The sequence below is a fragment of the Mustela lutreola genome, chromosome 5 (genome assembly GCF_030435805.1).
Source record: "Mustela lutreola isolate mMusLut2 chromosome 5, mMusLut2.pri, whole genome shotgun sequence".
In the NCBI taxonomy this organism is placed as follows: domain Eukaryota; kingdom Metazoa; phylum Chordata; class Mammalia; order Carnivora; family Mustelidae; genus Mustela; species Mustela lutreola.
This window is the reverse complement of record NC_081294.1, coordinates 105,590,707-105,616,486: the sequence shown is the minus strand read 5'-3', so window position 1 is coordinate 105,616,486 and position 25,780 is coordinate 105,590,707. Positions and strand designations below refer to the sequence as shown.

Here is a 25,780-nt window from a genome sequence, read left to right as displayed (position 1 = left end):
CCTGAAGGCTGAAGTGAAATTCGTCCCTTGTGGCCTTCAAAACTGTTTGGCTTTCTGAAGCTGCCCCTGGCTCCAGAAATCAGGGAAATACTTTAATAGGAGTACTTCTCTGTGCTGGGAGGTGTACGTGCAACGTGAAATGAATCTTACTCCACCCAGTACAGGATGCGCTCTGTGGGCATGCTGGGCTGCCCTGAGCCAGCTATGTGCACTAGGACAGTGCCCTCCCAGCCACCCAGGAGGTCAGTGCAGGCCTCATGAGAAAAGCGATTTAAAAACCATGCAAAGGCAGACATTTGAACACTCACTGGGTACATGTCTTTGTCTGTTCAAGGTGCCATAACAAAATAGCACAGTCTAGGTAGCTTATAAACAACAGAGAATGGTTGCTCACAGTTCCGGGGGCTGGGAAGTCCACATTCAAGGTACCAGCATGATTCCAGCTGGGTGAATGTGCACTTCCTGATGTGTAGCTGGTGCCTTCTTGCTAAGTCCTCACATGGAGGAGAGGGAAGACATCCCTTGGGAGCTTCCTCTATAAAGCACTGATCCATCCATGAGGACTCCACGCCTATGACTTCAGCACCCCACCCCCAACTACCATCATCTTTGGGAGCTAGGATCGCAACGTAAGAATTTGGAGGGGGCATAAACATTCCAACAGTAGCACTGAGTATGTGAAGCCATTGGGGAATTATTGTCAATGTTCTAGGAAACGTTGCTCCTCTTTGCTCACTAAATCACTATTAATGTGATAATAGTGTTGTGATTATTTTTTTTTTATAAAAACCCTTGTCTTGTAGAGATCTCTACTGAAATATTTACAGATAAAATGTTATGATGGCTGAGATTGGCTTTGAAACAATGCTGGGAGCAGGGAAAGGTAGAAGATGGGCCGTAAGTGGATAATGATTCCAGAGGGGGGTTGGGTACCTTGGTATTATGCTACCATATTAAGCTATTGAATCTACTTTTCTCTGTGTGCTTGGATTGTCTTATAATTAAGGGTTTTTTAGAAGTTTTTATTTAAATTCCAGTTAGTTAACATGCAATGTAATATTAGTTTCAGGTGTACAATATAGTGATTCATCCCTTCCATTCAACACTCAGTGCTCATCACAAGTGCCCTCCTGAGTCCCCATCCCCTAGATCACACCGCCCCCTACCCCGCCTGCCTCCCGTCAGGCAACCATCAGTTCTCTAAAGTTACAAGTCTGTTTCTTGGCTTGCCTCTCTCTTTTTCCCTCTGTTCATTTGTTTTGTTTCTTAAATTCCCACGTATGAGTGAAATCATACGATATTTGTCTTTCTCTGACTTATTTCACTTAGCTGTATACAAATGGCAAGATTTCATTCTTTTTTATGGCTGAATAATAATTAAGGGTTTTTTTTTAAGTACTCAGGAAAGGCTATTTTGTTCTCATCCCCTCGATTGTTAGATTTGCTTTATTATGTCTCTTTGCCTCACTCAGGGTCAGCTATGAGGATCTCTTAGGGAAGAGAGGCCATATCATTGGCATTTCCACCCCTTCCACACCTTCGGGTTCCTCAGATATTTAAAGGACTTTGAAAACAAGATGCTCCTCCTTAACATTAGTTCCAGAAGGGCAGAGGCCAGCCAGAAGTCCTAGAAATGTCTACACTCCAAACTCCGGGCTTAGGCTTCTTCTGGTTCGAAACACTTGCTTTTCCCTAGTGAGGAGTCACTGCCTCTTTGATGACAGGTTATAGAAGAAAACACTATTTTCCCTGAGCCTGCACCCCAGGGAGCTGACCTGGGTTCATTTTGTAATAGAAGGACACTTTTATGGGGCTAACTCTACTTGGAAGCCAACTGATGAAGACTGTTATCTGATAGAATCTATACACCACCAGCCAGTTAGGAATGCACAGTGTGGACAGCAGGCTCAGCACTGAATTATTTAATCTCTCAAATATTTCTGTTTTATCTCCCTCCACAGATTGGGTGCTCTGAACTCCATTAGCTTAATGTTTCCCAGAGTCAAGTTTTCACTGGCCTCCGTTCCACTGCCCTCTTGTTTCCCACCCCGCCCCCCACCCCCACCACACTCCATCATGGAACGCTCTGTGCTCACTTTATTGTCCTCAGCCACTGCCCGTCTTCGCGGCCCCACTTTCTGTGCACACCACAGCACAGTTGTAAGAGAGCCAAGAGGAAGAATAGCTAATTGGGAGTGACAGGGAATAAAGGAGCAAGCATGGCAAGGACGGGCCAGCTAATGAAGTCTTAAATGGAATGATTTAAGAATTAAGAGTTGTCAGAGAGGGGCACCTGTGTGGCGCAGTCGGTTAAACATCTGTCTTTTGATTTCAGCGCAGGTCGTGATTTCAGGGTCTTGAGATCAAGCCCCATGTCAGTTCCATGCTCAGTGCAGAGTCTGCTTAAGTTTCTCTCTCTCTCCCGTCTCCGCCCCTCCCCACTGTGCGCACGCACGCTGTCTCTCTTTCTCTTTCTCGCTCTCAAATAAATAAATAAATCTTTAAAGGAAAAAAGAGCTGTCAGGGATGTCTACCTCTTTGAGTCAACATCTTGTCTAGCTTCCGATCCATGACCCATTTTCTAGTGGCGTGACTTGGAGGAAGCGACCAGAGCCATACTCACACATTCCAGATGCTGTAAGAGCCTCTGGGTGCTAGTGACTGCAGCAGATGGTAAGTCAGCATCCGGGAGAAGCTGACAGCTGAGAACAATGAGGCAAACCTCAGAGGCTGGGATGAAATGGGGTAGATGTGGAGTGCCACGCTCGCAGCCATCTGCAAAGAACAGTGTGAGGAGGAACAGCAGCCTGGGAACTTGGCATGAGGCAACAATATGAGGTGGTCTTGTGGACCTACAAACAGATTTTCAACAGTCCAGCTGCATCGGTCAAAGAGGTCAGAAGCATCAAGCCTGCAATGAATCCGGAGGAGGAGGGCTGGTGCGGAAACCACACTTTGTTCCCTGTAAGCTTCTGAAGGGGGCCACCTCAGTATGTGTCAGCTGGTAGTGTCAAAGATCTTATTATTTCCCTCATGGCCCCTGATACAGTGTGACACATGCAGAAGCTGACTGGCAAACGTCTGATCTCGGCCAGATGCAAAATTGCTATATGAGGCCATGGGCGCTGTGGTCATGTTGTCATTTTTCACTTGCTCTGAGCACCAGTTTGTTTCGTTACTGCTGTCTGCTCTCAGTCCCTCAGTAACACGGGAGGGTGGTGGAGACGGGGAGGGGGGTAGCTTTTATAATAACAATAACAATGACGGTAACAGTAACGGCTCCTGTATTTACCCTCTGTTTTGTGCCTGGCCCTGCCTGGGCATTTTGCACTGGGCCCTCTAATCCTCACAGCAACCCCAGGAAGGGAGGTGATAGTATTACTCCTGTTTTACAGAGAAGTAAAGCAAGTCCAAGGCTGCACAGCTTCAAGTCCAGCTATGCCCAAGGCTGCACAGCTGGGCAGGGGCAGAGCTGGGATTGCAGGCCCTCAGGGCACCTCCAGCCCTGCCCGTCTCGCAGCAGTAGAGAACAGCTCTTCTGTAGCATTCCTTGCCACTCTGTCTGGTGTGAACATGGACCCAAGCCCGCGGAGCTGGGTGGTGGCTGCTGAGTGAGCGGGGAGGTGGGGGACAGGCAGAAGACTCCAGTCAGCCTCACTGAGTCAGGGCATCCCAAAGACCAGTCCTTCCCTGGCCCCTGGCAGAGGCCCCCGGTAGAAACCGCTCTTCTCTGCCTCCACTTCAGGATCTGCTCCTGGAAAGCATTTGGGTAATTACAGCTTCCATTTCTGCTTTGCTTGTTGGTTTTAGTATATTATCTGCCATGTCAGGAGATTGCCCTTATCCTCTGCACTCTTGTCCCTTCCTCCCAGGAGCCGTGTCACCCAGTGTGACAGGTCGGAGGAGCTCTGTGATTTCTGTCTCTGCTGAGTCACATGAAAGTTAGGCACTTCCCAGCCCCTCCTGTCCTCTCTGGCTTACCCTCTGCTTTCTTCCTCACAAGAAGCTCACGTGACTCCACTGACCGAGTCCTCGACCCTCAGTGGTAGTAGGCGTGGAGGGGGTGGCAAGGGAAGGAAGGGGAGTGAACTAGTTTGATGACAAAAATTCTCCCTAAGTTGGAGTGAAATATTCGTTTACTTTTCACTCTGTATTTTCCTCACATCAGAATGAGCAGTTACTAATCCTGAGAGATACTCTCTCCCCTGGTGTTGTCTTCTTTCTGCAGGAGTCTAACGCTGCTGGTATCTTATGTGAGTTCCTTGAAACTAAAAGGTATTTCTCTTTTATCCCCCCAACATTACTGGCTGAAGAGTCTTAGAGCCTTTCAGGCATCCTGCTTATACTCTTGACTGCCCAGCACTGCCGGGCACCCTGACCCGTGCTGCCCGCTGCCCTCAGGTACCCTCGGGGAACAGACCCTCCTGCGACCAGGAGCTCCTTGCCTGCAGGGAGTGGCCCTGGAGCAGTTCCCAGCCGTATTTGGTGCTTAATAAGTAGTCACTGCGTGGAAAGAAATCAGTTCCTAGTAAGGTACAAATATTTGGTGAAATAATGAGATAAATGTATTCCATGAGGAAAGGATTCTAGTCTCCACAGAGCTTATATCCTTTGAACCTCCAGGAGGCATGTGGGCTGGATGAAGTAGGAACGTGGTCATAAGCCAGGGAGCAGGTGTTTAATCCAAGCCCTCCAGCCAAGGAGGAACTTGGATGCTCTGACCTCAGGGAAGCTGGCAAAAGCAGAAGGGGTCGGGGGTAGTGCCAGTCCAGGGTCGTTCTCGGCTTCCACTGGCACACTCAGGGCAGCTCACACTTGTCTGTGCCAGCCCCCAGCTCCGACAGCTTTACTGGCCCAGTAATTACCTCCCGATCAAGGGAGGTATGGATGTGTGTGGAAATCACTTTTTAGTAGCAAATATTTCTTCTGGAAAAAGCCCTGGTAAGCTGCCAGCTTGCTCACAAGTGTTCAAAGGATACCAGGGGCCTGATAAGCTAATTTAATCGTATTAATATGAGAAGTGTCCCTAGCGCAGAGTGAAATGTGTTAGAGTGATCATCAGAACTGGATCTCCAGCTCCAATGTGTGAGTAAAAACTGCTGTCCATAAGAACAGAGGAGTCGCCCAGGAAAAGGGAACGTGCTTCTTCTCAGGTCCCAGGAACCCCACTCCTTACTTCTCTGAGGAAGGCTCTTCATCTCATCCAGATACGTGCTGCACTCTCAGGACAGACATAACCAAGTGCGACGTGGGTGTCTCTTCCTCAGACTTACACACAGCCGCCCGCCTCTCTGCCCACTCAGGAGAAAGGACTCTGGAGTCAAGATCTTAGGACATACAGGTTCACCAAAGATCATCACGAGATACCCCTTAGGTCCAGCAGTAGAAATGCAGGTTTTCCCTGGCCACAGATTTAAAATCATGTTCCCTCTCAGCTATCAAGGCAACCAGAAGAGTCCAGACCTTTTTGTCAGGACCCACTACTGAAGCTGGACCTCAGACACCAACTTACTGGGTCAGGGACTTCCCTTCTGTTTCCTTATCTACACGAAGGACAGCTCTGGAGATGTGATGTCTGAGGGACCCCGGGAGCTTGAACAGTCTTTATTCCGTAGCTGCCAGCTCCTTCATTTTTCTCATATCATTTCCCTACACCGTGTTCTTCTGCAGTGACTCTGTCTGGGGTGTGAATTGAGATGTCAGTGGTATACCCAAATGTGTATTTCCCACAGTTGTGTCTTGCCTGCTGCTCCTTCCTGTCTGTCCCCAGTCAGATCACTCTCAGGTCTTACCAGAACCTGGGAGCACCAGGCATTTGCTTAATGGGCACTGATGATCAGATCCCTCCAAAGTGCAAGGTACTAGGTGAAGAGTATAGTGACCAACAAAACAGCCATGGCTTCTGCCTTTTGGGGATCTTATACTTTTATAGGAAGACATAGGAAATAAAGAAATATGTAAATGCAAATTATAATAAATACGGGTTATGAAAGATGAACAGGGGTTGACCGACTTTCATTTAGGTCGTGAAAAAAAAGGCTGCTCTAAGGAAGTAGTATTTGATCTGAGAGCCAAAAATGAAGTTAGCTGGTCCAGGAGCCCATAGGAAGTCTTTCAGGAGGAGGGAAGAGCAAATCCAAAGATGTCTGCCGCAGGGAAGGGCTGTATAGACCAACAGAGCTTGGTGCTGCCAAAGAACGGAAGAAACCAGCAGGTCTGGAACATAGTCAGGAGGGAAGGGCATGCAATGGAGGAGGCCGGCTAGTGGAGCAGACGGAAAGTCCATGCTAATCCCATTCACACAGGCATCTCTCATTCATGCAAAGAACAAAATGGGTCTCCTGAGCACCAGACAGCTCTTGTCCAAGTGGTGTTTGGAGAACCACGGCTGCTTCCATCTCGTGGCCCCCACCGTGTTTAATGAGCGGCCAAGGCCGGTCTGCTTGTCTGCATGGAAGCTTGTGCACAGGAGAATTTTCTGGGCCCAGGCCTGCCTGGGAGTCTGCCCTCTCATCGTTCATATTCTGCCAGCAGAGCCTAAGGGCAAGGGAGCAAGGAGACGCAGTGGGACTGTGATCCGCGGAAGGAGACACGGCAGGTGACGCAGGCCCTGGACACACTGGAAACACACCTGTGGTAAATCCCTCACCACGTCTACACCGACGTGTTTAATCGCTCATGTCACAGTGTGTCTAAACCTAGTTCACCATTCCCGTCAAAAAGCAGCTTTGCTCTCACTTTCTTCTTTCAGTGGTGCCATTCCAGACCTAACAGTCCCCTTTTCTCCTGCTCTGTTGGTCACCAAGGCTTTCCCTCTATCTCCTGGTTTCAATCCCGGCCTGTCGAGGCTCTCTGGCGCGTCTTCTGCTGTCTTCTGCTGATAGCAGGCTCGTTTGCAGTGTGGACTATCCTCTCCCAGGGACAGTTTTTCCCAGCTATAGTGTTGTCCCAGTATTGAGTCATCTGAGAAACTTATTAACCACATCACAGTGAGCATGAAGATGAAGCTTTCTAAAAATGTGCCTTTCATTTCTGCTCCAAAAGTTGTGACTGGTTTCCAATTACCTGTTGAAAAAAGTTCTTACTTCTGTAGTTTGGGGGAACTGATTGAATGCATCCTTCTGTGTCCCCCGCAGCCAGCCAGGATGCCGGACTGTCTTCCATAATGACCACATTTAGGGACTTCCTGTCTGGTGCTCCTCCCCTCTGCCTGGGACACCCTCTTCCACTCTGTCCACTCCTACCAGTCCTTTACTGCCAGCCTGCCTTCCCCAGCCTCACCTCTCCCAGGAAGATTTCCCTTCCCCTACTCAGCCAGAAATAAGCTTTCTGTCTTTGCAATTCTGCGACACTCCCCCCAGCCCTTTGCACAATGGCTTGCAAATGCTTTGTTCTCAATTAGTACTTAAATGATTTCAGTTATGTGCCACTCCTTTGGCATTTGTCATGTCTTGCCTTTCACTGACCTCTATCCTTCCAATTAATTATAAACTTCCTAAGTAAAGATACTTTTTCTGTATCTAAAATTGTACGTGGCACATCCTCAAAAAAACTAATAAATGCTTTTCTGTAATTCCCATGACACCTTGCACGGTTCCTTCAACAGAGCAGGTGTTCAAAACGTTCTTGTTGGTTTCTTCTTGTTGTTTTCCTACATGATACCTTCATAAATGCAAAGCTTCAGTCAGTTTAGGGGGAATGCTTTTGCTGGGAGTTCCAGCCCCATAGAGAGACCTTTGGGCAAGATACTGGGTGAGGAGTCAGATTGCCAGTGACTGTTTGGCCCTCTGTAGGCAGCTTCCTGTTTTGCTTCTTCTGCCCAGTTCTGGGTTTGTCATGGTGCAAATATTCCCACTTCTGCATTCACAATGCTCCTTTTCCATAAAGGAAGAAGAAGGAAATGGAGAAGAAGAAGGTGTAAGAAGGGGTGGAGCGTTGCCCTGGGTATCTTTTTAAAATTGTCCTAGTGACAAGCTATACTAGGGCCAGGAGACAGCATCAAAGCAAGCAGCCCTATTTTCAGAATGTGCTTTGGCTCTGCGGGGTTTCGTTCACCTAGACTATCATCATGCAGTAGGTGAACCCCCGAGATGATAGGAGACCCCTCCATTCCATTTCCCAGTCTCTCCGATTCTCAACATTCTTGAGTCAGATGGAAAATTCAGTTCTGTCTTGTTTTTCCCTGTATCTTAATTGGTTTTCCATATGCAGGTCTCAGAAGTGAGGTTTAACTCTGCACATCGTCCCTTAATGTGAGTGGGCTAACACTGGTTGTGGGATTGGAGGCGGGGAGAAGTCCCTCCCACCTGCTTTGGGCTTCAAATAGAGAGCAAATGACTAATGGGGAGAAAGTGTCTCCCCAGAGGGGAATGGCCAGTACAGGGTCAGATGCTACCCTTTCGGTGAATCCCTTCCCAAATGTGTATGGGGTCCCTGGTGGCCAGCACCCTTCCGGAATCACATTTGGGCTTATGGATGTGAATGTTAGTGCCAGTGTTTTCGGGAGAACACTGGGGCTTTGGGAATCCTGGGGTGTCTGCGTGTTGGACAGAGCATTGAAGCGGGTGCGCTCTGGAACCAGATCTTCTCAAGTGGGTCTGAGGACTTGGTGGTGGCGCTTTGACCCTTCATTCTCTCTAAATCTGTTGCAGAGCAAAGACCCCATCTTTGCTTACCTTCTCAAATGTGCTTCTAGTTTTCCTTGGAAAGAGAGATTGTGTTCCGAAGCCTGGTTCATGTGGGTCCCAGAGAGTCTCAAAATAGAAAACATCCTTCGTTTCAACCGGGCTGCTGCCAAGAACCAGGCTCGGCTGGAGAGAGTGGTCTCAGATGTTTGCTTTTTTATCTTTGGCAGGCAGCACCTTGTGGTCCTCATTTCGGTGATTATAGGGTTGGTATAACAGGCTGGGGTTGGGGCTGCCGGAAGAGCAGTGCTGTGCAGGGCTGTCCTTGGAAGGGTGCCAACTGGCCTTAGCTTTCTGCACTGTAATTGTTGGCACCGCCGCCCCAGCCTGAGCTCCCAGGGTCAGGAAGGGCGGCATCCCCGACCTGCCCAGAGAGGCCAGGCCCACCTGACAGCCATCACAGGGCCCCCTTTCCAAAGTAAGTATTAAATTAGCATTTTTTCTTCCGTATCCAGAAAATGTGCTCAGAGCTTAGATACGTCTTTCCTGCGTGCTGGAATATGAATAGTACAACCCAGGAAGAGAGAAGTCTTCAGCCAAGCATTTTGGACCATGAGGCTTTGTGGTTGGGATTTCACTAAATGCCATGTTGGGGGGCGGGGGAGCCTTTCTCCTTTCATCCTCCGCCAGGGAACAGACGACCCAGCCTGGTTCATGCTCATCATCTTAATCACAGGCTGAAGATGAATATTTTTGGTTAGTTTCCCTTTTTTCATATATACACAGGACCTATTTATAGCTATTTGCTGACGGACTCTACCAATTACTTTAAAAAACTTGTATTTAGAGAGAGACAAAGCGAACACGTGAATGACGAGGAGAGCCACAGTTCTGCCTTGGATTAGCCTGTTGTGGGGCAGGTCGGAATAGAGGTGGTAGTTGGCCCTTGATGACGTCAGCACCGGACATGATCATCTGTTATGACTTTAATTGAGGGATGATTAGAGAAAAGACATGCTCTTCTGTCTTGTCCTTGTTCTTACAAGCTTACTGGATCCCTTGTGCGTGTTTATTCTGGGCACCGTGTGTCGCAAGCCCAGCGCAGTTGCTGTGTCCACAGTCGTCGCTGACATCCTCTTTGCCTCATCCCGTGCTCTCTTTCCCTGTGTTCTCAGACTTTCCTTCTCCCTGGCAGTAACCATTTCCTCCGTGGAATATTTTCCGTGGTTTCTAAGGCATTTTTCCAGTCTAACTCCACTTCCTCAGTCCTTTGGAGGCCCCTCCTCTCTGCTTTGCCTTTCAAAGGTTGGTTCTCTCCAAGGATCCATACTCTACCTCTTTGTCTTCTCATCCCATACATTTCTATCACTGTCACTACAGCAGGAGGCTGTGGAGAGGAGGCAGCCAGCGTGGCAGTCCAGGACTTGACCATATGTGGGCTACATGAGAGTGGAGCTTTCTTTTTCTTCTTTGAAGATTTTATTTATTTTATTTTTGAGAGAGAGAGAGAGCACAAGTGCACACAAGTAGGGGCAGCGGCAGGCAGAGGAAGAAGCAAACTCCGCACTGAGCAGGAGAGAGCCCAATGTGGGACTCAATCCCAGGACCCTGAGATCATCCCCTGAGCCAAAGGCAGATGCTTAACCAACTGAGCCAGGCAGGTGTCCCTGGAGAGGAGCTTTCAATGAAGCACCTTAGGGATTTCTCTGCCTGCCACCTCTACTCTTCCCTCTGGGCACAGGCTGAAGAAATGCACAGTGGCTCAGGTGGCCTCGGAAAGGAGGTGGAGCCAGAGAGAGTATATGTACTATTGTCCAGGGACGAGAGAGGAGGGGCAAGCTGAGGCTTAAGGTTGAGGCTGTTTTGATGGCAAAGGCCAGAAATAGAAGAGGGATGTCCATTTCCCTGTCTACAAATGCAAGATTGCAACATGATTGAGGTGCAGCATGTGTGTGAGGCCAGACGCCTGGGCTCCAGCCCTTTGGTGGCCTGGGCAGGTCAGCCTGGGTTAGAGGCATGGACAGTTGGACAGAACAAAGAACGGTCTCTGGGTAGGAGATAAGATTCTGGAGCCTAGAATGCCCAGGGGAATGTCAAGAATTGAACCTGGGGGAATGAAAACATTTAAGAGATGAACAGAGAAAGAAAAGCAAAGGAGACTAAAAAGCGGTCTCACGTAGGAGTAAGAACCGGTCCTGATTGAGCACTCTTGGTGCCAGGCACCGAGGTTAAGTGCTTTGCCTGCATGTTCTCATTTAGAGACTGGAAAGGAGGAAGACATCACACAGAGAGGAGAATTTCAAGCAGACAGACACACCCCGGATCATCTCTGTACACTTTATCTGTCCTGTTCCTCCTGTGCTTTGGAGCCCAACTCAAGGAGCACTGCTTTCCTGATCTTTCTATGCAGTTTGTATCTCCTTTGGAATCATCTGGCACCTCATACATTTCATTCACCAGCCCACGAATGTTTATTCCACTGTTTTAGAACTGGTGGTGTTTAATGACATTATTTTATTATTATCTTCTGGACTCAAGTTTATTCATTCTGAAGACTTAGGATCTAGCATGTAGAGTGATCACTGAAATAAATATTTGTTTAACAGGCAAATGAATCAGCAATATATATAGTACATTTATTCAGGGTTCAGTGTGAACCAGTGTCTGAGAAGATGTCTCTGACAACCTGTTTCAGACAGATTTGCTAAACTTCCTGGGACAGTTGGGGGCTGAGAACTCATTGAATGCTTGTTTTCTGTTGTTTGGGTTTCCGGTGTTGCATTGATGCTGGTGGCTGATGCCAGACATTAACCCACTGTTGGAGTTCGCTCTGACATAAGCACATACATTCTCTGAATAATTATCATGCACAATTCAATAATGATTAACAATTGAGCTCCGTCTAGGCTGAGCAAGCCACATCAAAGTTCCTTTTTCATTAGGACTTTTAAAATATCAAATATGGACTGAATGAGTAGGTGTTGAAGAAACTGACTTTGTAAACCGAAAATCATAAGCCCAGATTCATTTGAAATATGTCATGTGGCATGCATATATAAAAATTATGAGCATTTTGATTTTCCCCTTGTAGGTAATAAATAACATCTGTAATATTCCTCCTCACCTTTTTCTGATTAGCTTTATGTCTGGCATATTTTCCCCAGCACTCCTGTTTTGTGTTGCAAGGATTTCACCAGGGAGACAGGATTCTAAAGTGGTGTGGGTGTAACAGAAGACTTGCAGCAATCAGGTTTAAGTCCAGAAACAAGGGGCACGATGAGCTTGGTGGGGGTAACTTTAATGCTTATCAGGCCTCTCTATGTTCCCTTTCTCCGGGGTGCACACCGTGGGAGTACCCCTTGAGGGCAAAGGGGCAAGTGACCCATAAGTCAGCTCCACCATACCCCAGTGCTGGCGTAGCTCCCTAGGCCCCCTCCATCCACACCTGTGCCCACGTGGGGGCATCCAGCAGAGGGCCTTGGGCCGTGGTTAAGTCCTGAGGTGACTGTGAGGGGGTCAGGTGATCCCAGTGGACAGCCAGAATTGAGAATCCCTGATCTGTTTCACTCTGTTTTCACAATTTTAACCAGACATCTTGTATAGCATACATAATTTAGGTGGTATTGGCATGTTTTTTCCCCACAGTTTTCTTCATTCATTTTAAAACCACTTTACTATTTTTAAAATATTTTTATTTACTTATTTGAGAGAGAACAAGTGCATGTGCATGCATAGGGCAAGAAGCAGAGGGAAAGGGAAAAGCAGACTCCGTGCTAAGCACAGAGCCTGACTCGGGGCTTGGTCTCAGGACCCTGAGATCATGACCTGAGCCAAAATCAAGAATCGGCTGCTGAACTGACTGAGTCACCCACACACCCTTCACTGAGAGAAATCACTTCATTAAGATGTAATTGACATCCAAAAAGCTGTGGATATTTAATATTTACAACTTGATGAGTTCTGAAGCTGTTGCTACAATCTGGTCATATATGAACTCCAGAAGTTTCCTTCCATCCTGCTATTATTTTCCTTTGTATATATGTGTATATAGGCGTGATAAGAACACTTAACACAAGATCTACCTTCTTAGCAAGTTTTTAATTTTTTTTTAAAGATTTTATTTATTTGACAGAGATCACAAGTGAGCAGAGAGAGGGGCAGGGGAAGCAGGCTCCCCGCTGAGCAGAGAGCCTGATGCTGGGCTCGATCCTAGGACCATGAGATCATGACCTGAGCAGAAGGCAGAGGCTTAACCCACTGAGCCACCCAGGCGCCCCATCTTAGCAAGTTTTTAAAGACACAGTATAATATAAACTATGCTCACTGTGCTCTACAGTAGAATTCTAGGACTTATGCATCTTTTTTTTTTAATTTATTTATTTGACAGACAGAGATCACAAGTAGGCAGAGAGGCAGGCAGAGAGAGAGAAGGAAACAGGCTCCCTGCTGAGCAGAGAGCCCGATGTAGGGCTCGATCCCAGGACCCTGGGATCATGACCTGAGCCAAAGACAGAAGCTTTAACCCACTGAGCCACCCAGGCGCCCCCTTATGCATCTTTCTTTTTTTTTTTTTTTTTTTTTTAAGATTTTATTTATCTATCTGACAGAGAGAGATCACAAGTAGGCAGAGAGGCAGGCAGAGAGAGAGAGAGAGGAGGAAACAGGCTCCCCGCTGAGCAGAGAGCCCGATGTGGGACTCGATTCCAGGACCCTGAGATCACGACCCGAGCCGAAGGCAGCGGCTTAACCCACTAAGCCACCCAGGCGCCCCCTTATGCATCTTTCTTAACTGAAACTCTGTACCCTTTCACTTTCCCATTTCCCCGCCCAGTCTTCCCCATGATTTTCTAATAATATCTTGTTCCAGTGGCAGCTGGTCTGGTTTCACCTTTGTTACAGGTTTGAGCAGCTATCCATACCTTGATTTTGGTGGCCATCAATCAAGGGCCATAGGTTGGACCTAAATTAGAATGATTTCTTTCAGTTGGTCAATTAGTTTATCCATGTACCTAGTCGTATGGCAACTGCTCTGGGAATTCAAGAGACTTGTATTTTTATACTAACAATCAAAGAACGCTTGCCACCCCCAGGATTTCATTCCATCCTCACCATTGTCCTGTGAGGTAGGCATTATTTATCTCCTCATTTTACACACAAGAAAACAGGAACTCAGAGTAGCTAAATGACTTAATGGATTATTCATTCTAAAAGCTATTAAAATGCACAGTGGTTTGTCAGAGTTCCTTCTCAGAACTAGCGAGTAATAGTATAGGGAACGCCGCTGGCAAATTCCAAACCATTCTGTGAATCCCAGCTTGCCGGCTGCCAGAGCCATACCCATGGCTGGCGGGGGCTTTGTCCATCTCCGAAAATTGAGTCAAAGTTTTCAGTAAAGCATCAGCTCACAGTGTGGGGTTCTAGCTTGCGTTTCATTGGGAACTATTTTTAGAGAAAAACTTATTTTTAGATCTAGAATGACTTTCAAAACAAGAATCAAAACAACAATGAACACATTTGCGTCTGGGTGTGTAAGCCCTTGCCACACAGCGAGATGAGAGGTGGCTGTGGCCAGAGCCTGCAGTTTTCAGGACGTGTCAGACCCTGAGCAGATAGAGATCCCACCCACACGTGTGCGCACAGCGTGCCTCCAGACGGAGTCCAAATGCGCTGTGGAGGCCGTGCCAGCTGTGGGCAGGGGTGCTCGCACTGCCTGGCACAATGTGGACCTTAGTGACTTCAACCGCCCTTTGATTTGGGGATCTTTTGAACTTTTTTTGGATCGAGCCATGAAGAAATTGGCTAGCCAGTCAAACGTTGAGAGTAAATAAAGCTTTGGTGTTTTAATTACCAGGCACATTTGGCTCATGTAATAAACAAACCCATTTGCCTGTTGGTTAGAAAAGATACCTTTTGGAATTCCATATTTAAAAATACCTTGATCACCAAATATCTGGGAATGCTGGGGGTTTTCCCCCGACTTAGCCCAAGTGAGTACGTTTTGCCAGAAGTACAACTGCATATCCCATAAAAACGTGAAGGTGGCTTCCCAGCAGCAAGGAATAAACTGGGTCATTAGAGGCAAAATAAACTTTTAGGCTGGTCTTTGTAAATTATAAACGTGATCAAAACCAGAAAGAGCTCAGTAAAAACGAAGGACAGCCCATGCAGCCAGGCAGAAAAGGGACGAAAGCCTCAAGTAGCAAATGAAAGCTGCACTATTAATGCTTTCTCCCCCTAGCCCTGTTCAAACTCTGGAACATGCATGTAGGGGAGCAAATATAGGTCCTTTCCAGACCCAGACCAGAGAAGCGGTTTGTTTGGTTTGGATTTTAGTGCAGAGCATCTTTCCCTTCGCCCCCCGCCCACGGTATAATAATGACTTCTGCCTACTTTTCTCCTCTTTGTAAGGTCTTCAGTAAAAGAGAATATAAAAAAAAAGAACCTATCTTATATTGATAATAGCTACCATTCAGTGACCATCATTACCAGCCATTTTTACCTATTTCATAGAGCAAGGATTAAACAAGTTAATATACATGGAACACTTAACAGCATTTTATAAGCATGTAGTGAGTGCTTTTAAGTATTAGCATCATTACCTTTAATGTTGACAAAGTTGATGATAGTCTTATAACATACCAGATACTGTGCTAAGCACTGGATATGCCTTCTCTCACCTGCAATGACTATATTACTTTAATATAGTAAATTGAGGCAGGGGGAATTAGGGAAGTTGCCCAAGATTGCAAACTCGTATCAAAACCATTTATTATGCATGTACTATATGATGGATGTAGTGCTAATGTACATTTTTGCGTATCCGCACATTTAGGCTCCACAACAGTCCTGTGAAATAGATGATATCATCCCCATTTTACAGATGAGGGAATGTAGGTCCAGGGAGATCTGCTAACCCTGATGCCTACATAGCCGGTGAATAATGGAGCTGAGATTTGAACCCAAGCAATCCCACTCCAGAAGGGCTTGCTGTGTCCTTCCGCACACTGTGGCCTTCTGTGGACCATTGGGCAGGGACCTCACTAGGACTGCAGGCCCTCTCCTTGCCCTGACTCCCACCCTTTGCTGTACTTTCCTGAAGGCTCACAGCATTAACTCTTCCTAAGCCACATTCTCCAGCCACACCCAGTGTATATTTGAACAATAGCCCAGAGAGGAAGAGACCCAGACCATCCCCTTCACCCCTGCCCTGATGCTTAGGACTCCTCCTTCCCTGCCTTATTTTCTCTAGCCATGAAAACTTTGTTTTCTACGAACTTACATCTTCCTTGCAAGTCAGCGAATGTATTTATTTTATTTAAGCCTTGTGTAGCTAAAAGCCTCCAGGGGTTATACACCAAAATGTTAACATGCAGCTAATAAATTTAGAGATAGTTTAAATTTTCCTGTTTGTACGTTTCTGTATGTCTAACTTACATACAAGAAATGTATAAATTACACAGAAAAATAATGTATTTTATAAAATAGAGTCATAGACTGTATTGGACAGTAGTTTCCGAAGAGTGAGGAGGGTGTGTTGTACAGTCAAGAAAACAACATTGCCTTTTATGAGCCCCGGAAGATTAGAAGTATCCCGTGGGACCACTGGGTCCCTTTCCCATCCGGTCAATCCATCACCACCACTAATTCGTGTCTTTCCAGTTGTCATTTAGCTGCAGATCCTTTTTTTAAAACAAAAATGTAGAGAAGTATAATGTATTTAGCAAATATTACAAATTCTTCCTTAAGTGTTAACCAGCATTGACTGAAATAAAGACAGGGAACCTGGACCCTGCCCCCTGACTCACTGTCCCACATAACCAATTCCTAAGGTGCTTCTGGCACTTCTTCTGGTTCTGGAGAACACATTCCCCACTGGAAACCACAGACCCATCTCATTTCTAGAAGCTCCAACTCGAACTCCTTCTGGTTTCCCAAGGCTGCTCAGATAAGGAGCTCTAGAAGTTTACTACCTGTGATGTAAGAGAGTGATTTCCTTTGCTAGCCTGAAAATGTTTTGTTCATCTTCTTTTTTATATCCAACATCAGTACATGTGATTGGTCCATCTTATAACTGTGTATGTCTTTCTGGCCAGAAAGCTCTATCTCAGTGGTATCTTTCAGCTCGGAAGGAAAGGAGAAAGATTTTTTTGTTAATGCTTTTCTTCGAACCCTAGTTTCTACTCAGAGATCAGCAAATCCAGTGTCCTTTTGTCCCCTATTAAGCTGTTTGCCTGACTCTCAGAATATGCTAAAAACCACAGAATTTTACACTCTAAAGGGGTGAATTGTGTCTTATGTAAATTATATCTTAATAAAGCTTTTTATTTTTTTTAAGGTTTTTATTTATTTATTTGACAGAGAAATCACAAGCAGGCAGAGAGGCAGGCAGAGAGAGAGGGGGAAGCAGGCTCCCCAATGAGCAGAGAGCCTGATACGGGGCTTGATCCCAGGACCCTGAGATCATGACCTGAGCCAAAGGCAGAGGCTTAACCCGCTAAGCCACCCGGGTGCCCCAAAAGAAGTTTTAATTTTAAAAAACACTTAAATTCCTCTCGTTCCTCCCTGTTGATGAGAAGAAGAGCGACAGTTTCTCAGGCTGGCTTTTTACCCTCCCTGAGGCTATTTCACAGCCTACCAACCACCTCTGACAGCACTTTGCTCCCTGTCCTTCAGAGGCTCTCCATCGCTGACTGCTTCTCCCATTCTTCAAGCTAAAAGTACCTTCTTCACCTTCTGTTTGCCCAGTTTTCAGTGATCTGTTTCAGTGATCATCGTTGAGTGCTTGTCCTTGATGTACCTGGGCACTGGGTAAGGCCTTGGGGTTATAGGGCTAAGTCAGACCTAGTCTGTACCCTACATTGTTTTATGCTAGAATAGGGGTCGTGTGGTGTGTATCTTTCAGGTCCTGCCTCTAGTCCCACTTTCTTCATCTATCCTTCCTGTGTGCTTCAGCCTTTATCGACTTCTTCCTACCGTTATCTTTTATAATATTTGCTGTCTGACCTTAATGATATTCTTCCTGATGGTATTTATTCAACCATTTTATATGTACTGTCTTCCTAATTAATTTGTATGATTCCAAATCCACAGTTCCCTCGTGTATGGTTTTCTCTTGTAGCTATGACAAATTACCACAAACTTTGTGTCTTAAAAGAACACAGACATATTGTCTGACAGTTTTGTTGGTCAAAGTTCCATATGGGTCTCATAGGGCTAAGGTCAGGGTTTCAGAAGTGCTGTATTCCCTTCCAGATGTTCTAGTACAGAATCCATTTCCTTTGCCTTTTCCAGGCCCTGGGACCGCCCACATTCATTAGTTCATGGCCCCTCTTCCATCTTCAAAGTCAGCAACACCACGTCTCAGACCCATCTCCCTCTGACCAAAGTCAGGAAATAGTCCCTGCTTTATGGAATCATGGTTAGGTTGGGCTCACTCAAATAAGAGATAACCTCCACATTGCAAGTCCTTACCTTTAGACATATGTGCAAAGTTTCTTTTACTATCTAAGGTAACAGCCCACAGGTTCCAAGGAGGTTAGAACATGGACATCTTTGAGAGTCACTATCTTGCCCTTTACCCTCTTTTATACTTTTTTGTATTACAAATGAGATGGATGGAAAAATAAAATGTGCAAACACTAAAAACAATGACAACAGCTAATAATCTGTACATCAAAGTAGACTTAAAGGGGAAGCTGTTGTTGGAAATAAAGAAAAACTTTTAGAGGCATCTGGGTAGCTCAATGGGTTAAGCCTCTGCCTTTGGCCCAGGTCATGATCTCAGGGTCCTGGGATCGAGCCCCACATCGGGCTCTCTGATCAGCGGGGAACCTGCTTCCCCTCTCTCTCTGCCTGCTGCTCTGAGTACTTGTGGTCTCTCTCTCTCTCTGTCCAATAAAAATAAATAAAATCTTTTTTAAAAAAATAGGGGCGCCTGGGTGGCTCAGTGGGTTAAGCCTCTGCCTTCGGCTCAGGTCATGATCTCAGGGTCCTGGGATCAAGCCCCACATCAGGCTCTCTGCTCAGCAGGGAGCCTGCTTCCTCCTCTCTCTTTGCCTGCTTCTCTGCCTACTTGTGATCTCCGTCAAATAAATATTTGATCTCTGTCAAATAAATAAATAAAATCTCTGTCAAATAAATAAATAAAATCTTTTAAAAATAAATAAGTAAATAAAAATTTTTATTCTTCTCTGCCTACTTGTGATCTCCGTCAAATAAATATTTGATCTCTGTCAAATAAACAAATAAAATCTCTGTCAAATAAATAAATAAAATCTTTTAAAAATAAATACGTAAATAAAAATTTTTAAAAAATAATTTAAAATAAAAATTTTTCAAAACTATAAAAAAGAGGAATCTGCCAAGAAATAATAATGGTTCCAAATGGGTAAGTCCTTAATAATATAGTCTCAAAAGATAGCAAAACTTGGAGGATAAATAAACAAATTCTCAGTCACAATAAGAAATTTTCTACATAATTCTCATTAACTATTACAACAAGCAAACAGACCAAAAAGTGAGTACAGATGTAAAATATTCAAACAGTATAATTAAAAAACTATGATATTTATGGATCACTACACCCAGCAACTTGAGAATACATGTTCTTTTTTGTACACATGAGAATGGAACATTATACAGTTGACCGCATACTGGGCCACAAAGCAAGTAGAAACACATTTCAAAGGATTTAAATCATATGCAGTACATCTAACAGGATTCTAAATTTAGAATTTTATTTTTAAAAAATCTATGGATCTATTTCCTAATCATAATGGAATTAAACTGGAAATTAGTAACAAAAGGATAATAGGAAATTCTCAAATATTTGGACATTAAGAGATACACTTTTGAATAATCCATGAGTCAAAAAGGAAATCACAATGAAAATTTGAGAATATTTTGGTCTGAATAACAAAGATCCATATTTAAAGCTTGCATGATAAAAATAAACTGGTGCTTGGATGAAAATTTATAGTATTAAATGTATATATTAGAAATAGAGAAGTACTGAAAATGAAATACTTGGGAAACTATAAATAGAAGAGCAAATTAAGAGGTGCCTGGGTGGCTCAGTCAGTTAAGGATCTGACTCTTGAGTTTGGCTCAGGTCATGATCTCAGCGTCAAGAGAGCAAGCCACAAGTTGGGCTCCATGCTGGGTGTGGAGCCTGCTCAAGATTCTCCCTCCTTGCTCCTACTCTTTGCCCCCACTCTCTCTCTCTCTCTCAAAAAAAAAAAAAAAAAAAGAAGAAGAAGAAGAAGAAGAGGGGGCTGGGGTGGCTCAGTGGGTTAAAGCCTCTTGCCTTTGGCTTAGGTCATGATCCCAGGGTCCTGGGATCGAGCCCCGCATCAGGCTCTCTGCTCGGCGGGAGGCCTGCTTCCTCCTCTGTCTCTCTGCCTGCCTCTCTGCCTACTTATGATCTCTGTATGTCAAGTAAATAAATAAAATCTTTAAAAAAAGAAGAAGAAGAGGAGGAGGAGGAGCAAATTAAGCCAAAAGGAAACAGAGGGAAGGAAATAATAAAGAGAAGAGGCAAATTTATGAAATAGAAAACAAACACACTATAGAGAGGGACTTCTAGGTAAAATGTTGGTTTGAAAAACTAATAAAATCAATTAACCTTTAACAAAATTTATCATGGGGAAAAAAAGTGAAAAGCACATACTGCTAATATCAGGAATGAGAAGGTACTACTACAGATACTACAGACACTAAAAAGATAATACAGAGATGAAAATTTGTATGAACTAAACAAATTCCCAAATACACTTTACCAAACTAGGAAAAAGAGAAATAGAAGATCTAAAGAGTTCTATGTCTATTAAAGAAATTAAATTAATAAGTAACCTGCCCACAAAGAAAACTCTAGGCCCCCATTGTTTTACAAATGCAAATATTTAGGCATAGCATCCATCTTACACAGACTTTTCAGGGAACACTTCCAGTTCCTTTTATAGGACCAATATAACCTTGACTCAAAAACATGACAATATTTCAAGAAAAATTTAATAGAGCAATTTTTGTCTTAAGCAAAAGTGCAAAAATCCTAAACTAAATGTGAATCCAGGAAATATAATCAATCCCCAACAAAATGTGAATCCAGCAATATATAAAAATGACAAGCATCCTGATGAAAAGGGGTTTATTCTATAAATGCAAGGTTGGTTTAGCATTTAAGAATCAATTAATATAGTTCATTGTGTTAAAAGATAAAAGAATAATTATACGATATTTTCAGATGCAGAAAAAGTATATGGTAAAATTTAACATTCATTTATGATTTTAAAAACTTAGTGAATTGGGAGTAGGATCTTCTTTAATCTGATAATGCATAGCTATAAAAATTTTATATTGACATCATACTTAATAGTAAAATATTAAAAGCTTTTCCCCAGAAATCAGGAATGAGACAGAAACTCAATCACTACTTTTATTCAAATTTATATTAGAGGTTTTGTCCAGTGTCACAAGAAAAAGAAAACTAAAACATGTAAGATGGGGAGAAGCAGTGTCATTATTTGCAGGTGACATGATAGGATGTGTAGATAATCCAAAGGTTCTCTAAGCAAGAGGTTAGAATTAACAAATGAATTTTGCAAAGTCACAGGGAACAAGGTCAATATCTAAAAAAGCCAATTATATTTTTATATACAGCATCCAGAGTATGAAATCAATTTTTAAATGTTGTTTATAGTACTAATAATCCACATTATACAACTAGGACTAAACATAAGGAAAGATGTGTAAGACGTTTCCACAGAAAATCATAAACTATTATCAAGAGAAGATACAGGGATCCACCATACTAGTGAATTGTAAGTCTGAATATTTTAAAACAGCAATACCCCCAAATTGCTCCCTGGAGTCAATACCATCATAATTGATATCCCATGCTTACCCCTTTCTCTCTGCCCGCCTTTCTGCCTACTTGTGCTCTCTCTCTCTGTCAAATAAATTAAAAAAATTTTTAAAAAGTGGGGGGCACCTGGGTGGCTCAGTGGGTTAAGGCCTCTGCCTTCGGCTTAGGTTATGATCTCAGGGTCCTGGGATAGAGCCCCCTATCGGGCTCTCTGCTCAACAGGGAGCCTGCTTCCTGCTTTCTCTCTGCCCACCTTTCTGCCTACTTGTGCTCTCTCTCTCTCTCTGTCAAATAAATTAAAAAATTAAAAAAATAATAATAATAATAATTGATATCCCACCAGCTAGTTTGTGAAATTGAACAAGCTGCTCCTAAAATTTTTATTGAAAATGCAAAAGGCCAATCATGATGAAATCAGTCTGGAAGAACAACAAATTTGGGGACTTTATTGGCAGGTAGAAGAACGTATGATAAATCTATAGTAATTAAGATAGTTTAGTATTAGCATAAGTATAAACAAATATCCTTATTTGTCCATAAGGATAGACAAATATCCTTATCCTACAAATAGGAGGACAGAACAGAAACTCTAGAGCTCAGCTATCCAATGCAGTAGTCACAAGTCATGTGTGACAATTAGGTTTAAATTAATTTCCTCAGTTGTACTAGCTGCATTTCTCAAGCCCAGTAGCCATGTGCAACGAGTGGTCCCTGCGATGTACTGCACAGATAGAGAACATTTCCATCAATAAAGAAAGTTCTGTTGGACTGTACTGCTTCGGAGACACTCACCACAAATGGAAATCAGGTGTTTGACAAAGGTATCCCTGCAGATGAGTAGAAAAGAAGAGTCTTTTCAACAGTCTTGGTCAGATGGTAGCCATCTTTGAAAAATGAATCTCGAGTGCTGCCTCACTTCACACACAGCAATCAGTTCCCTGTGGGTTCTAACTCTGAAAGCAAGAGGCTGTGGAACCGTCATGCAAGGGAATAACATCCAGCAATGAAAATGAATGAAGTGCTGGGAACAGACAACCTCAACACCAAGGGTGAATCTCACAAACATTATGAGACAGTCGGAGCCTGAGATAAAGAACACGCTGTGTGGTTTCCGTTGACTCAAAAACAGGCAGAAAGAACTCATTGTTGGGTGGCAGCTACCTTTGAGAGGAGGATGGAGACTGGAGGCTGCCCACACGGGCTTCTAAAGTCCTAGGAAGTCCTGTCTCTTGAGTGGGCTGTGTCTACAGGAGTGTCCAGTCTTCATCAGCATCTTCTGTGCACTTTTCAATGGGTATTATTTAAAAATGTTTTTTAAAGCAAACCTTGGATTGACACAGAAAAAGAAAGATAATTCCTGCAGACTGAATGATTTAAAAAAATGAAGATTCTGTCTAACATGTTTAGTTAGGCATAAATTTTAAGTCTGAAAGTATCAGCTATCAGGTATGGAGAAAGGGAGACATTGCTGGTCGGAGGGCCATTTGGTATGTGTTAGAAAGTTGGAAAGCTGTGCACTTTGCAACCAGTTTTGCTCCTAGACACAAATCCTAGAGAAACTTGCGCAAGGAGATGTGGAAAACAGTGCTCATGGCAGGAGAGTTTGTAGTAGGAAAAACAGAAGAATAATTGAAGTAACTGAAATGCCTAACAGAAAAATGGCTAAATAAAATATGACTTTTTATATAGTGAAATACTAAACAGTTAAAAGAAATATATATACACGAACATAATCAGAGAGCTCTAAAAATACTGCAGTGGAGGAAAAAAGCAAGTTGCAGAATATGTATAGCATAACATGCACATGGACATTTTTAAAGTATAAATCAGGTCTAGATAATTATTTTTTGATGCATGCATATGTCACTCTGTTTTTAAATGGCTGTAGGCAGGATTCACTGTGCTCTGAAACCGTGATGGCAGCAGCCTCAGGAGGAGGGGACTGAGATTGAGGACAGGGAAAAATTGTCACATGGAAACTGTCCCTTTGTTTTCATTGTTGTTTCCTTTTTTTTTTTTTTTTTTCTTTTTTAAAGCAAACATGACAAAATGTTAATATTCTAGGTGGAGGCTCACGGGGTGTTAGGCAGATTATTCCTTGTAATTTTCTTTTTGTTTAATTTCTCAATAAGAAAAAAAGCGGAGTTGACATAATAGCATCTTCCGTCATTTAGTCTTAGACTTATTTATTGTTTAGGTATTTTATGTTCCTGTTTGTTTTAAGAAAAAATGTATATAAATATAAGCATAGCCGAGACAGCTAAATTTCCTCTCCTTGTTTATGTTTTCAAAGCATGCTTGTTTGATTTAACATTCTCTGGTATCAAAATGTGTCCTTTATGCAAGCTTGTGAGGAGTAAATCATGAAGGCTCACAGTCGCACCCCAGTCTGTGTATTGAGACTGCATTTCCTACAATAGACATCCTCTGTGCCTCTGTCTGGGCAAGCATCTGTTTGTATTAGAGCCAAAATATCCACAATCAGGCAGAGAAACAAAAAGTCAAAAATATCTGCTGTTCGGTGCTAACGATTTGTTGGTATGTGATTGTGAAGACTGAAGGTCTGAAACCACTGACGTTTATTGGCTCTATCTCCAGTATGTCCCTCCAGAGCCATTGCCACAAGACTGACTAGAGGAATGGGACCCTGTCTTTTCCCTCACAGACAGTGCTTTCCACAAGAAGCCCTGGGCATCAGCTCTGGCAGGGAGGAGGGCACTCTCAGAGTCTTTATGACAGGATGGTGGAGAGATGGGCCAGCTGCCATGGTGGAGAGGGGATTGTTCCCAACATCTCTCTCTCTCGCTCTCTCACACAGAGCTATTAGCTCTCGGGCAGGTGATCTGGCAGCATTTGAAAGTGCACCCAAGGCGATTGCTGTGACCATGTTTGAAAAGTTGACAGGTAAATATAGACTGAAAACAGAGTAGATGTTTTATAGTTAGTCCCTAAATCGAGGCCTTGAAACATACATAGGTATGAGTAAGGTTGGGGCCTCCATACCTTGCCCTCACAGATCCACCAGGATCTTTTTTTTTTTTTTTTAAGATTTCATTTATTTATTAGAAAGAGAGAGAGAGAGCACACTGGGATGAGTGGCAGAGGGAGAGGAAGAAGCAGACTCCCTGCTGAGCAGGGAGCCCAACACTGGGCTTGATTCCAAGACCCTGGGAATCATGACCTGAGCTGAAGGCAGAGGCTTGACTGACTGAGCCACCCAAGTGCCTTCTCCACCAGGGTCTTTAACTAGAGTAGAACTCAGGTCTCTCTTGCTGCACCTTAGTCACTCCTCACAAGCAGGCCACAGAGGGAGTTATTCAAAAGAAGGAACTGAGCATGCTCGTTTCGGACATTTTGTCTGTCTAATTTGGGGGCCAGACTGTCCCCAGGATATAGGTAAACAGTCCAGTCTGCTCTCCACTCTGAGGAAGCCCAATGGGTGTCCAGCAAGATTGGTGATGGGTGGTTTAGTCTTTCTAAGTCAAGGGTCAGTTAGTAGGAAGGACTCTCTGCCCCAAATCTGAAGCTATCTTCTCTCCAATCAGCTTTATCAGTAAGAAAGGTGATACTTTTAGCTCTAACCTTCTGGTGTCCACCTTTCAATTGGTTCCAAATTCAAGAAGGTGGGGGAGTAGTACTATTAATTGCTCCCCTCAAAAACCTAATAATCAATTAGTATAAAACCCCAAGATGACTTTAATGTAATCCATGATATAACCAAGAATTTGTATACCAAGTCATTCTTAAAACCTTAATTATCCTGTCTGAATAGTTAACTAAGCATTGCTCAGTTACTTTTCAATTTCATCAGTGTGGTTAAATAATTGATCATGGCAGAATTGAACTCTCATGGCTTGAGACAAACTCCATTAAAGTGTACATGTTATAATCTATTCCATTATCTACATAGGGATAAATATATATAGAAAATGTGTTCATCTAATTCGATCATTTAACAGCGAAAGGAAAAAAGGCACACAGAAAACAACCTGCACTGCTGTAACAGAACACTATTCCACATAAAGCCAGCTGTACGTTGGCAGAACGTAGGGATTTTAAGGATGAATTAGTGTTCTAATCTCGGTGGGATTCCTTTTATATTTGTGGTGGTTTATGACTGAGGTTTAATGAACTATAGCTTTCTGTTTATATTTAATAGAAGATTCATTTCTGTGGTGGGATGTGCATTTACACTCAGGCATTGAATAAAATCTACCATTCTACAAGGAGGATATTAAATGTTGATTTATAACGATGCATTTCTGTAACAGTGATCTAATGCTTCCGCACTGTT

General features: G+C 43.8%; 1 protein-coding gene across 1 annotated transcript in view; it reads left to right on the top strand.

Moving 5' to 3' along the window:
- ARSB (arylsulfatase B) overlaps window positions 1–25,780 on the top strand; it is a 181,840-nt gene that overhangs the window by 152,297 nt on the left and 3,763 nt on the right. The window lies entirely within an intron of this gene.